General features: G+C 32.8%; 1 protein-coding gene across 2 annotated transcripts in view; it reads left to right on the top strand.

The window, feature by feature from the left end:
- LOC126978690 (gamma-aminobutyric acid receptor subunit beta) overlaps positions 1 to 14,274 on the top strand; it is an 80,126-nt gene that overhangs the window by 15,373 nt on the left and 50,479 nt on the right. The gene's annotated exons all lie outside the window — the stretch shown is intronic.

Below are 14,274 nucleotides of genomic sequence, written 5' to 3'. Positions count from 1 at the left end.
TCCTCTTATCTTTTAAAAAAGAGGTCAAGTGCGAGTCAAACTCGCCCATAAGGGTTCCGTAACAGCAAGTAACATTTTATGCTGAAGTTCTTGTAGGGTTACGAGTTATGACGTATTAAAAAATGTACTTACTATATCTCGTTCAAACCAATTTTCGGTAGAAGTTTGAATGTACATCATACATTGTTTTAGTTTTACCATTCTCTTAATTAAGAAGTAACACGGGGACACAAATGTTACTACTTTGGAAGTATCTCTCGCGCAAACTATTCAGTTTAGAAAAAAATCTTTGGAAGACCTTTTCACACGTGTATGTTTCATGAAAAAAAAATTGAGTTTCAGTTCTAAGTATGGGGAACCCCCAAATTTATTGTTTTTTGTTTTTTCTATTTTTCTGTGAAAATCTTAATACAGTTCACAGTCTATTTACCAAGTTTAAACAGTATAGTTCTTCTAGTTTCGGAAAAAAGGGGCTGTGACATACGGACGGACAGAGAGACAGACAGACATGACGAATCTATAAGGGCTCCGTTTTTTGACATTTGGCAACGGAACCCTTTAAATAAAAAATTACCTTGTTTAAATTTCATCTTGATTGAATACATTGAAAATAAACAGAAAAGAAGGAATCAATAAAATACGAATGCTGAGAGAACGCGCTATGATTGAACATTGTTTTTTGTATTCTCTTCGTAAGCTGTTGTTCTTTTTGCGGAGAATTCACGATATGCTGCTGCAGTTGAATTGGTATTCAATTTGCAGGCATTGTTTAATGAAAAATTCTCTTTTTTTATTACTCGGATACCTCTTGTGAATTTATCTTTGAAAATATTGAGTGTTGTGAATATGTGTTGTATAAATATATATGTTGATACAATTTGCTTCAAATTTTGTATAACAAACTAAATCCAATATAATTCAAGCAATGAGATCAAAACACTAATATAATCATAATAAAGACGTTATAAAAAAGTAAAGCATATTATTTTTAGCTCGGAGCAGATTAAGATTAGTTCATGAAGTCAACGTGTTTTTAAATATTTTATTAATTAATATTGATTTAAAACTAGTCTTAATGACATGCATTATTATTTAAAAGAGAAACCCTACTCAAGTAATAAAGTTACGCTGAAAAATGACAGAACTGTATTTTTAATCCTAGATATCTCGGATTATGTAGCCACGTGAGCTCGTAGCCACTCGTAGCATCCCATAGGTGGTCCAATGGTTTTGAGGGAATTATTGTCATGTTAAATTTAAGGTAAGTATATCGAATATACTATCAAGAAGTTGAGATCGTGCAACAATTTTGTATTTGAACATATATCATCCCTTTGTAAAATAAAATAATCTTATAGTCGTGCTGAAAAGGCTATTCACGGTTGTGGATCGTGGTATTGTTAAGAGGTTCAACTAGCTTTTCAATAACTATATCCAATAACGATGTTTTGAAGTATATTGGCAAGGAATATCAGCAATCTAATAGAAATATGGAATCATAGAATAAAAATATGATATCGTTAAATCGAGACACATTTGGTCAGCCGTGACCAGTCACTTGAACGTGGTCGCCATAAATTGTTGCGTTAAGTTAATAATACAGCATTATTCTGACCATGTTATGACATCATCTCCACCAATATATAATAACCTTTTCCGCTAGGATACTCAATTTAGTGTTCGATTAAATACTTTATTCAAATCAATACAATACTTATAACTACTTATAGAATACTAATACGATTACACTATTTTAAAAAACGACTGACGACTGTGTGTAAGAATTCTGACTGCATTTCCATGTTGGATTCCTGGTCGATTGGCTTAAATAGCTGCCAGAGCTTGAGTAGCCCTGTTGAACCCTTAGCAAGGCCTAGTGTCTCGCCACCTAATAGCACCAAGATGTCATCAGCGAGACCGATATTTACAACGGTTGCTGACTTTGGTACACGAAGAAGCAGCCCCAGTACCAACTAAAGTGGTTTGGACATCAGAAAGAGCCAGACTGCTATGCAAGTTGCATCCCTCACCAGCGCCTTCCCGAGGCGATGAATATTATTATAGGAATTAATATTATAATAAAATAAAACATATATATTATAAAAATAGATTATTATTGATAAACGCGAATTTTTATATTATCATTTTAAAGAAATTACAGATTTAGCTCGAGTAATCGCTGCTCGATTCTATGACATTTGCACTAATACAATATATCTCCCACTTTTCCCAAGGACCTAAACTGTCACCTATAAACGAACACATTCCAAAACTAAAGATATTAATAACAGTTTTGCAGCGGAAAATATTTCAACCTCAAATCGAGGAGAAGATAATCAAGTAATGTGTTTCTTTTGAAGTGAAACTTCTTTGAGCTCATGAGGGTAAAAATTTTACGGATGAATCGCAAAATTAGTGACACGAAAATGTGGGACGTTTTGTCCAAGAAGAGGGTGAGAGCGATTGAGTCCGACTGAGAGAGTGAGCAAGGGCGACCGTAGCATGAAGCAAATAGCATGAGCGAGAATTTTATATGGCAGTTCTGTCGTATTACGTCTGGTACTACAGTAAACGCGGATCTTTTTATTTTCAGTCTTAATAATGTGCATATTTAAGTCAATTCGTTTGGAGGTTAGGACATCCTAATATTTACAAATAACTGCCACATGTAATGCCACAATTTGGCACTCTGCTAATAAATATTCGTTTCTAAATTTTATTGAAAAAAATAATAATTTCTAAAATTGACAAAAAATATTAGATTTATAAAACAGAATAGTAATAAGAGAACTAATTAGTATTTAGAGAACAGATAAGTATAAAATTATAAACGAGATTTAAAAAATAGTTTGCCAAAGAAGTTTCACTTCTGATATGTGTACTTTGTACGCACGTAGATGTTTTATGTTTGGGGTCTGTAAAATTATCTCAGATATCTAAAACATATAAGAAACTTAGATTGTGCACTTCGAGTATGGTCGCAACATAAATAACTCAAATCTGATAAAATTGTATTTGAATGAACTCCTCAAACTTAATAGATATGAAGTTTGGTTATTTTACAGAACTTCAAGTAATGCACCACCTAATATTGGAATACTGGGTCTCGAAATCTCCAATGATTGCTATGCAAGTAAGGAAATACTTCAAGACGGTTCTGATTTCAGTACTGTACAATGCGCAAGTCAAGCCACATAATATGGAGTATTGCTTTCAGCTCTGGTCTGGAAACCCCGGTATCATTAATATTGCCGCGAAATTACAAAGTCGCTCGATACCATCCAAATTTGGATGCTCACGATCGGAATTTGTGGCGTTTCTCTATAATGTTGTACCTTTAAACGAGCAATTCTTGTATATAATATATATTCTGAATCTCGGAAACAGCTCCAACGATTTTAATGAAATTTCGTGTACAGGTAGTTTCAGGGGCGAGAAATTGATCTGGCTAGGTTCCAATTAAAAAAAAGGTAGTTTTATCTGTATTTAATGAGAAACAGCTACAATATCATTAGAATACAAACTATAAAACAAGATTGTAAAGCTCAGATAGCACAGTGGGTGATCTGGAAAACAGAAGAACCCGGTTCGAATTCAGATGTCCTATTAGTTTATTTTTATTCAAGTTTTGTACCTTCTTAAAAATCCGAGCAAGGCTCGGTCGTCCAGATATTGCTTTTGCATGGAGACATTTGCCACGTACACTACAATCACTGCTAATAACTTAAATTACAAAATTTACTATGTTAGCCACGTTATTATTTACATGATTCTATAATAAATAGATACATCAGTGTTTCCTCTCGGTACCTTCTAAGAGTATACCACTATTTATTTTCGCGGTTTGATTAGAGCATTCAGAATAATGAAGTAATTTTTGATATCATCAGAACCCCTGTTTTTTTTTAATGAAAATAAGGGACAAGATGAGCAGGACGTTCAGCTGATGGTAATTGATACGCCCTGTACCTTACAATACAGCGCCGTTCAGGATTCTTGTAAAATCCTAAATTTCTGATCGGCACTACAATTGCGCTCGTCACGTTGAGACGTAAGATATGAAGTCTCATTTGCCCAGTTATTTTACCAGCTGCGGCGCCCTTCAGATCGAAGCACAGTAATGTTTACACATTACTGCTTGCTTGATTACTGAAATAGGCACCTTGTACCCATAATTTAGCTGGCATCCTGTGCAAAGGAGCCTCCCACAGGTTAAACTGGTAAAAGTAGACAAAGTCACGGGTAACAGCTAGAGTTCAGTAATGTTATAATTAAAATACATAAAGTTATTTTTAATGAATAGTTCTAAAATTCGTATATTTTTGGTAAATCAAAGAGCAAAGGGCGTTAGAAACAGTGCGAGGCTTTGAGTAGGATATAGACGAGTTGGGTACCATCATAGATATTATCCCATTGATGACTGACGCTTCAGAACGATGATACATCTATGGGTACCACACCGATCGAATGGGTATTGTTTTGAAAGGCGCTGAAGCTGGTGAAGTTACTGGGTTAATGTGTATTAGCATCTTCTGATACAAATTGACGAACTTAATTGCGATGCTGCTTTGAGTTCTGAACACAATTAAGAGAAAAGCATATAAAAGTTCTGCTCGTATTGTCATTTTTCACATAAATATTAAAATCTGTCTAACTTTTTTCTCAATTGAAATACAGACACACTGACGGACAGATAGAGGGGCCATAGTAATAGGTTTCCGTCGGTTATCCTTCGTTGATAAAGCAATTAGAAAAAACAAATAATCTCAAAGATAAAATAAATTATTCTCTACGGAAATATAATATTATCAAACACACTCAATCAGCATTTCCAAGTTAATTAATGCTATTTGAAATGCATCGTCTATTTGCACGGCACTGCGATAAATACGAATATCAGGAAAATCGAACGAGAAATGGAACAAATTAAAGAGTTAAAGCTTATTTGTATGTGTTGATTAATTTAACTTTGCTGTATTTGATCGTGTTGTGAACGATCTATATTAAAGCGTTCTGGTCGCATGGGTTATTTTTTAAATTAGTGTGTATTTTCGCTATAATGTTTTTTTTTTTATGATAATAAGGGACGAGACGAGCAGGACGTTCAGCTGATGGTTATTGATACGCCATGCCCATTACAATGCAGTGCCGCTCAGGATTCCCTCAAAACCCAATAATTCTGAGCGGCACTACAATTGCGCTCGTCACCTTGAGACATATGATGTTAAGCCTCATTTGCCCAGTAATTTCACTAGCTACGACGCCCTTCAGACCGAAACACAGTAATTCTACATATTACTGCTTCACGACAGAAATAGGCGCCGTTGTGGTACCCATAATCTAGCCGGCTTCCTGTGCAAAGGAGCCTCCCACTGGTGAATAAGCCATCAATACATTTTTTTTTCTATTATATGAGAACCGGGACTTTTATTGTTTAGTTTAACCAAGTATCGTTTTGTATAACCATTAAAATATTGAGTGATACTTTATTATACGATAATGAATACTTTAATAAATAATTATCTATAAATGGAGAGCCGGTTTTTCCTTCGGGTATACAGCAAAAACTACTAAACCGATCAGAATAATAATTATACCATTAGATTGTGTACCAATTTACCTACTCACGAAGATTTTGCTCACCCGATAATCTGACCAAATAAATATCATTATTAATTTGAATTGGTCAATCTTATTTTGAATTAAAACTTATTGTTATAGCCTATGCGCTAGTGAAAGGTCCGGAAATAGCCGGAACAAACAGATATTAATCTTTTTGTAATTTTTTTTTGCATTTATTAAAATGCTGTTATTTTTAAAGTTTTATGAAACTAAATAAAAAGACACTTCTAGTATATAAATAAATATATAATATATATAAAAGTTTGGTGATTACTTAAATTTTTTACAAAGAATTACCTTTGTATTTGAAATACAAATAATTCGGTCAATAACATTTACTTACATATTATGACAATTCATACAATGAGCGGGCGCGGGGTGCTTAATTTATATTGCAAAATAACGTTTGCCTCGTCAGCACTTGTTCAATTAATAATAGACCAAATGTTCGAGCTGTAGGAGTTGCTATGTATCACAATGTGAATGTGAGAACAAACATTGATTCTAATTTTATTAAAATAATTTAATGATATTAAAATAAAGGTAATTTCTTACGATAGGTAGTGTTATTTCTACAAACGCAAAAGATCACGAGGAGTCAATAAGATGAAGAGATTTTTGTTTCGTTACATCAAACAAGGATAACTTCTTGCGTGGTTAGTATAGTTTAAAAACTGAAGAGATTAATCAGAGAAAAGGTCAATAGTTTCTGTTTTTAATTTTGATAGTAATTGTATGTGTATTATTTACGATATTCAAAAGAATTGTTAAAAAGCCTTTGTGTGGTGAAGGTTACTATAACATAAATGACTTTCTTAATGATACCACAGATTGGGCCTTTTTGTGGCATTATTGTGACCACCTTCAGACTATCAAATAATAAGTTTAATTGTACTATATTAGTTTGAAACCATATTTTTTTATAAAAAAAGAGCCCGCTGTGTTTTTGACTTTCAATAAGTGATGTGAAATCCTATTTTAAATAAAAATATTTAATTTGAATTTACCTACTCACGCAGATTTTGCTTACCCAATAATCTGACCAAAAAATTACCAATCTTATTTCATTAACAATTTTATGGCACTTCGATTATTAATATTTATTATAAGTAGTACTAGTGAAAGGCCTGTTAATATGATCCCATCCGATTCGGAGAATAGCCGGAACAAAAATGTATAATTTTTTTAATTAAATTTGTTTTTATATTTAGTAAAATGCTAAAATTTTTATATTTGTATCAAACTTTACTTAAAGAGACACTTCTAGTATATAAATAAATATATAAAATATAATAAACATGTGTATTTAAAACATACCTCGGCAACTGAAAGAATAATATTGCCAAAAATCCTTTGAGCAAGTTGTCAGTTTTAGCTCGGTTTTATTCATTAGTTCGAGTTACAAGAACAAAACCAACAGCGGTGCGCAACTTCGAGCATTGAGAGAATTATACAAACAAAAATCATAAAGCATCGCTTGTCCAAACATTACATTTTGTATAAAGTTATCGTATCGGATATATTAAAAACTTTTATATTTAAGCCGCATTTTCGTCATACATATTATTTAGTATTTTATTCAAGGAATCATTGAGAGCAAAATTCAAAGTAATTGACATCTTGACTGTTGCTTCTCAATATGTTCTTGATAATGTAATGTATGTTCATAGGCACATAAGTGAATTTGCAAGAAACTGTCATAACCATAATATTAACACCAGGAACAGACATAAGCTTATACCGCCTACTACTCGGCTAAGTCGAGTTAGTAAGTCTTTTGTGGGGCGATGTATATGCTTTTACAACAGGATCCCAGAAAATGTTCAAAACAAAAGTATTACGTTATTCAAAAGAATTGTTAAAAAACGGTTGTGTGGTAAAGGTTACTATAGCATAAATGACTTTCTTGGGAATAAGTGATGTCACATCCTATTGTGAATAAAGACATTTGAAATTGATTTAAATTGAGTTTCTTGACTTATGCTTTCAAAACAATCACAGTTAACTTAAAACAATGATCACAATTTTGAAAGAATGTTTTTTTTAAATTTTCTACGTAATTGTAGTGACGAAAATTAAAATCTCATTTATTAAGCTATCATTTATTAATGTCATGTAAATATACCTACTATGAATCTTCAATCAGCTGAAATTGTAAAGGAACCGAACATATCTTAAGCAGACTACATAATATTATATATTTACCTCCGCGCATTATAAATTGCATGTAACCATGTCACATTAAAGTCTTTGTAACATTAACGGGCGGGCGACAAAAAGGACTTACGGGATGTCTGATGTGTAAGTATAATGGACCTGTGTGACGTCACAAATATGGCGAACTGCCCTCATGTAGTCGTGCGGGGATAATATTAATACAAATTTACACTTAGATGTCCTTGACATGACTTTGAACGTTATTCCTTCCCAATAGTGCACAACGTGACTTACCAGTGGGAGGTTCCTTTGCACAGGATGCCGTTTAGATAGTGAGTACCACAACGGCGCCTATTTCTGCTGTGAAGCAAGAAGGTATGTGTTAGCATTACTAAAGGGAGAGATCTAAAGGGCGCCGTAGCTAGTGAAATTACTGAGCAAATGAGACTTACCATCTTATGTCTCAAGGTGACGAGCGCAGTTGTAGTGCCGCTCATAATTTTCGGGTTTTTCAAGAATACTGAGTGGCACTGCATTGTAATGGACAGGGCGTATGAATGAATGAAATACCCTCAGCTGAACGTCTCCTGCTCGTCACGTCCCTTATTGTCATAAAAAAAACTTTTTAGCTTATGACACCAATTATTATCACTAAAATAATATATAATATTATGTTCATCTACTAAGAATGTGTTCCTATTATGAAAATTTTTTAACAATAATACTGTATTGATATCAAGAAGCTTTAAAAACTGTATATGAGAGAATTATTTTAATAAATCAATGACAAAAGCGCCATTTAGTACTATTGAATTAAGCTGTACATTGGAACGTCCACAAAATGGTATTAAATAATATTTCTGGTTTCGTTGTGCATTCATTTGCAGGCAATATACAGTTTTTACACAGAAACTGAAGTCACAAAAATGTGGTTTTATTACCATTATTATGTAAAAGCTTTTCATAAATACGAACAACCGAATGCGACTTTGCTCGCGTAAATGTCGTTGTGGTATCAATCTCATCATTAAATCGAAGTTTCTACTTATTTTTATGTATAATAATTTATTTATGCGTAGCCCTAGTCTATGAATGGCATAAAAGGCATTTATTTTCTCAAAATTTATTCGTTTAGAATTATTTTTTATGTCGTTTCTAATATACTAGATACTACTACCGCTTTGGAAACAAATGGCGCTCTGAAGGAGAAAAAGTGGCGCGGAAAACACTCCCATAATTCTTTTTTTGCGCTCTTGTTAATGAAATAGTAAATATATTTTTATGTTTGCATGCTTATCTCGAATAAGTCATTGATTTAAACTTGAAATGAGATGATATTATTAAGAAATTTTAGTGCAACGAAATTTATTAAAAAATATATTCCTCTTAGTTTGTTGCACCCGTTCATCTCATGTTTTTCCAAATGTTCCCAGAAAAAGCACAATAGGTTCAGGCTATTTATTAAGCCATTTTATTTAAAAAGAAATGAAGCCCTATGAGTTTCTAGCGTCTGTTCTTTTCAGGCTTATATTTCGAATGGATGGTAAATTTTGACGCTCAATTTGCGACACAATTAACCAATTATTATTTTGAACAAAAATATATGAATTTACGTTTACTCATTCATTTTAATACTTTTTTGATTACAGCCTGTGTTACTAAAAGTACGAGAAATATCATGTATATACTAATAATATAATAATAATATTGACACACTTTTTACACAAATTATCTTGCCCCAATTTAAGCATATAGCCTGTGTTATGGGTTACAAGACAATGATATATTTGATACAATATACTTACTTAAACATACATAAATTAATAAAAACATACATTAATACACTTAAACATCCATGACTCGGAAACAGACATCCATATTCATCATATAAATGCTTGCACCTACCGGGACTCGAACCCGATATGTATAGAACGTTACTGTGAATATTATATATTTAATATGGGCTACATCGCGTAGTTTGCCAGCCACTACGTTGTCTACGGTGATATAACCACAGAGTACAGATAAATGTATTACTAAGCTATGAAAGGAATTTTGCCGCAGTAAAAATATAGGTTAAAATAAATGCACAGTTCTTGTCTGGTTGTGCGCAGGCGTCCTAAAATTGTATAATCTTATATTAAATAGACTAAGTTGTTATATGATTTAAAAGATGGGCTGAGAGTTTCTTATGAGTTCTTCTCCTCGTGCCATATCCCCTTTACGATGACTGATGTAACTTCATGACGCTTATCAAGTATTCTTGCAATATTTTATATTATTGTTATTCCCTATGGTAAATGAATATGTGTCTAATTTTTTATCATGAAAGAAGGAAGATTACATAATATCTTCTCCAATCGCAAATGTACTCTGTCGTACGGTTGCGGTATCATTCGCTCGGACGCCATAATTCCCGCTTCACTCGATTACACACGCCGTTGTATTATGGGTTTCACTAGATTACTCTCTCACTATTTATTTGATTGACTGAAAGCTGAGAACTAAAACAATAAGAGCGTCCAAGACAAAAAAAAAATAAATTTAAATTATTATATGTTACTCGTACAGTGATAATACACACATATAAATAAAATTGGAGTGTCTGTTTGAAATATTGAAATCTAAACAAAAACAGTTTCACTGTAATAAATTGCGCCAATTGCACGTTCACAACTTTTGATTTACAAAAATACCATGGAGAAATTATCACTTTACAAATAGATGTAAAATCAAAGAAAAGACAGACCAAGTAGCCGTTATGATTTTTAATTGAAAAAATTTTGTGGTAAATTTAACAATTACGAACAACTTTTCAAACGTACTTGGCGTGCGTCATTGAGTACCCCAAATTTATTCAGATGTGTTGTAATATTGTCACAGGACAGGATAGGATAGTTTTTATTTCGCCTTGGGACCCATAACCTATTTTATTTCCAAAATTTTTTTTTGTATGGGCATATTTTCTATGAGAGAATTTATTGACGCACTGTTTGACAGTTCTACTGTGAAACAATTTCACTATAGCAACACGGAGCATATTTTACAAAATAATTCTCGTTGTTATGAAATACATATTATTGACAAATTCATAGACAAAACATTATTTAATTTATTATGTATAGAACAACGTCTGTCGGGTCAGCTAGTAATATAATATAATATTGACACACTTTGGACACAAATTATCTTGCCCCGAACAAGGCAAGACAACGCTATATTTAATACAACTTAGGTACTTACTTAAGCATACATTAAAACATATAAACATCGAAAACAAACATCTATATTCATCATATAAATGTTTGTAGCGCCGTAAGCAGGGCCACTAAACACTCGGCTATATAGGTCGTCGCTATATTATAATAAATTAATAGTTCTTCCACCAGCGGGCAAATTCACAAGCCTCACACAGCGTAACGGCTTCTTTAATTTTTAAGCTATTGATAGCTTAAAATTAAAGAACTTGAGTGTTGTAATAAAAATTGGATGTGTATGAAATATGCTGTAATGGCGAAATCTATACTCAGATTTATTTATTACCTTTTTTCTGGATTTCCTCGCACCATTAAACCAATTAAAGAAATATTCATGTCAAAATCCTGCTTCGGAGAGGCAATGAAATTACATACAGACAATGCTATAGGTAACAACCTGGAATACAAGTTTTAATGAATGAAGTTGTGTGAAACTCAATCTTGCAAAAATGTTAAATGTAACACTCAGTTTTCGCAAATTGAATATTCAATGTTAATTATCAGAAGTTTGCTGTTATAATAGCGCAAGGTGTTATCTTTCATTAATGCTTCTAATTTATTTTGACTATTTTACCAAATCCGAATTAAAATTCGATCAATAGACCCTTATTACACTAGGGGCTCATTACTACACAATCTGATGACGTAAACTGCAATCCTAGTGATGATTCTTATTATGATTAATACTTCTGGTACATTACAAATGAAAGCTTACATCGAGAACTAAATACAAAAACGATAAAGATGGATGTAACAGACTCACTGCAGACTTATAGAAGCGTATGCAAAACCACCCAAACCTACTTGCAAGGAAGTTAATAAATAAGAAACCAGGCACAACATTCAAAAGATTAAAAATGGCGAGCGCCACAAAATCTGATGAAAAAGTAGATAATAACAAAAACACCACCTTTTTATGACAGTAAGTAAGTAATGGTAATTTATACACCCTGTCCATTAAAATGCAGTGCCACTCAGGATTCTTGGAAAATCCCAAAAATTCTGAGTGGCTACGCTCGTCACCTTGAGACATAAGATGTTAAGTCTCGTTTGCCCAGTAATTTCACTAGCTACGGCAACCTTCAGACCAAAACACAATATGCTTATACATTACTATTTCACGGTAGAAAAAGGCATCCTTGTTGTACCCATAAGTATACTAAGCAAATGAGCCTCCCACTCGTATCTAATGTAAATACTCAAAGTCCAACTAAATGTTATTAAAATTAAAAACAGATTGCAGGAAAATTAGGAGTTAAATCTGCAATCCTCAACTGACGGCGCTAACATATTTTATAACCCCTCAAATTCACATTCGGTGAGCACCCTGAGCCAACGCGCTCTTCAAGCGTATAGAGCACGTCGGCGTAGCTCAGTTTGTATTGTGACACATGTTCGCCACCTGCCGCAAGTGTCGGCAATTGTATCTACGAAACGAAATCAGAAGTACTCTATCTTGCTGTAAATTCTGTAATTCATCATCAAAATTAATGATTCAAGTACCTACTATTCCAATATCTAACAAATGAATAAGACATATAATATTATGTTAATACTGTATTTTCTTTGATTCACGCGTGTGTTACACATTTAAATAAAACATTTTTAAAGGATTAAAATGCGTGTTATTGTAATTTTATAAAAATTTTTTTATTTTAGCCCGACGTTTCAAGAACTTTCCAGATCTCGTTTTTCGGTTTTCCAGTCACCCTGAACGGGTTAACTAAAATAAAATTGTAACTTTTTCGCAAAAATCTAATGTAGAAACAGTAACAATTACACGCATTTTAATCCCTTAAAAGTGTTTTATTTATATGTTAATACTATTAATAATCTAAAAAGATAATTAAAAATCAATGGTGGAATTAATTGTTTGCAATATAAATTAATGTTTCGCGGCATCTATGTTCGTTTTTTTAGATGTTAGTGTTATATTTTATAGCTTGCAAATTATTCCCACAAGTAATATAGTATTAATACTTAGTTAAAACTAGAAATTATAAATGACCCCGCCTTACGGACTTTTTCACATAAAGTACTAATTTTTCAATACTACAAATTGCAAAAATTGTAATTGCACCATAAAAGCTTTCAGATTCTTTTAACAACGAATTGTTGTTGAAGGTCTACTATGGCTTGGTATTATTTGCATACACGTACGAGGTCGAGGAAGCACGCTAACCAACACTTTACTATAGAAAAATGGGCAAGGCCAGGCATTATTCAAGCATTGTTTAAATGTAGGTACAGTTGTGACACCGGAAAATAGTCCATCTCGTCACCACTATGTTTTGATATTGTATCTTTCTTTATTACGATCATATGAATAATATTAAGCCGATCATGATAAATTTCTAAATCTGTATCTTAAGTTACTCATTATTATTTAATTAAAGTAATCTGATTGAAGAGTAAAATCATGCGACCATGCAGGTTGTTAAGTATGTGATACTTCGTGATAAATACTAATTTTGCAGTCATTAATATAAGATTATATTGATGTCAGGGGCGTGCATTGGCTTTCTAGCAAGGTAGGCACTGTGGATCAAACTAGTCTTAGTTGCTGTTAGTAGTAAGCTTTGGAATAAGCAAAGATTACTTACCGTGAGTAAAAAAAAATTATGAGTGACCAAAAGTCAGTGACCAAAGTACTCAAAAAACGCTATCGTTTTCGAATAGCATTGACAATCCTTGTGTTGCCGATCCTATTATAGCGAGCTACTCCCGTTTCTGCTTGTGATACCTAATAAGGCTTTAACAGAACAATAACAATAAAATCATAAATTAAAACTTACACTAATTTTCTACCTGGACATCTGTCTGTGCCAATCTTAACAACTTTACTTGACAAATATTTTCTGGCGGTGCTTTCACCAGAAAATGATCACAAGGAGCGAATGAGGACAAGGACATGAAATAAGTTTCATTAGCCAATTTTTTATGGGCATACCTCGCCTCCTTCTTTTGTTCCTTGTAAACCAGTGAATACATAGTAGCTTTTGAACATTTTTTGTGTCCCATGGTTGTCCTAATCCCCTTTAGTTTCCTGATTCTTACAATTACATTATTTTTTAGTCTGTTTATTTACTTATGTTAATTAAATTTTACCAGAATCGATTTAATTTTTTACCATTATACTTCTTTCCATTGAGCTTTGGCTTATGCCTAAGTAGTTGCCCAGATTTGGCAACTGTATATAAGCATAGGCAATAAATGGTTATGGAAAAGATTTCGTTTT

The sequence above is a fragment of the Leptidea sinapis genome, chromosome Z (assembly GCF_905404315.1).
Source record: "Leptidea sinapis chromosome Z, ilLepSina1.1, whole genome shotgun sequence".
In the NCBI taxonomy this organism is placed as follows: domain Eukaryota; kingdom Metazoa; phylum Arthropoda; class Insecta; order Lepidoptera; family Pieridae; genus Leptidea; species Leptidea sinapis.
Note: the sequence above shows the minus strand (reverse complement) of the source record. Positions and strands in the feature narration are given on the sequence as shown.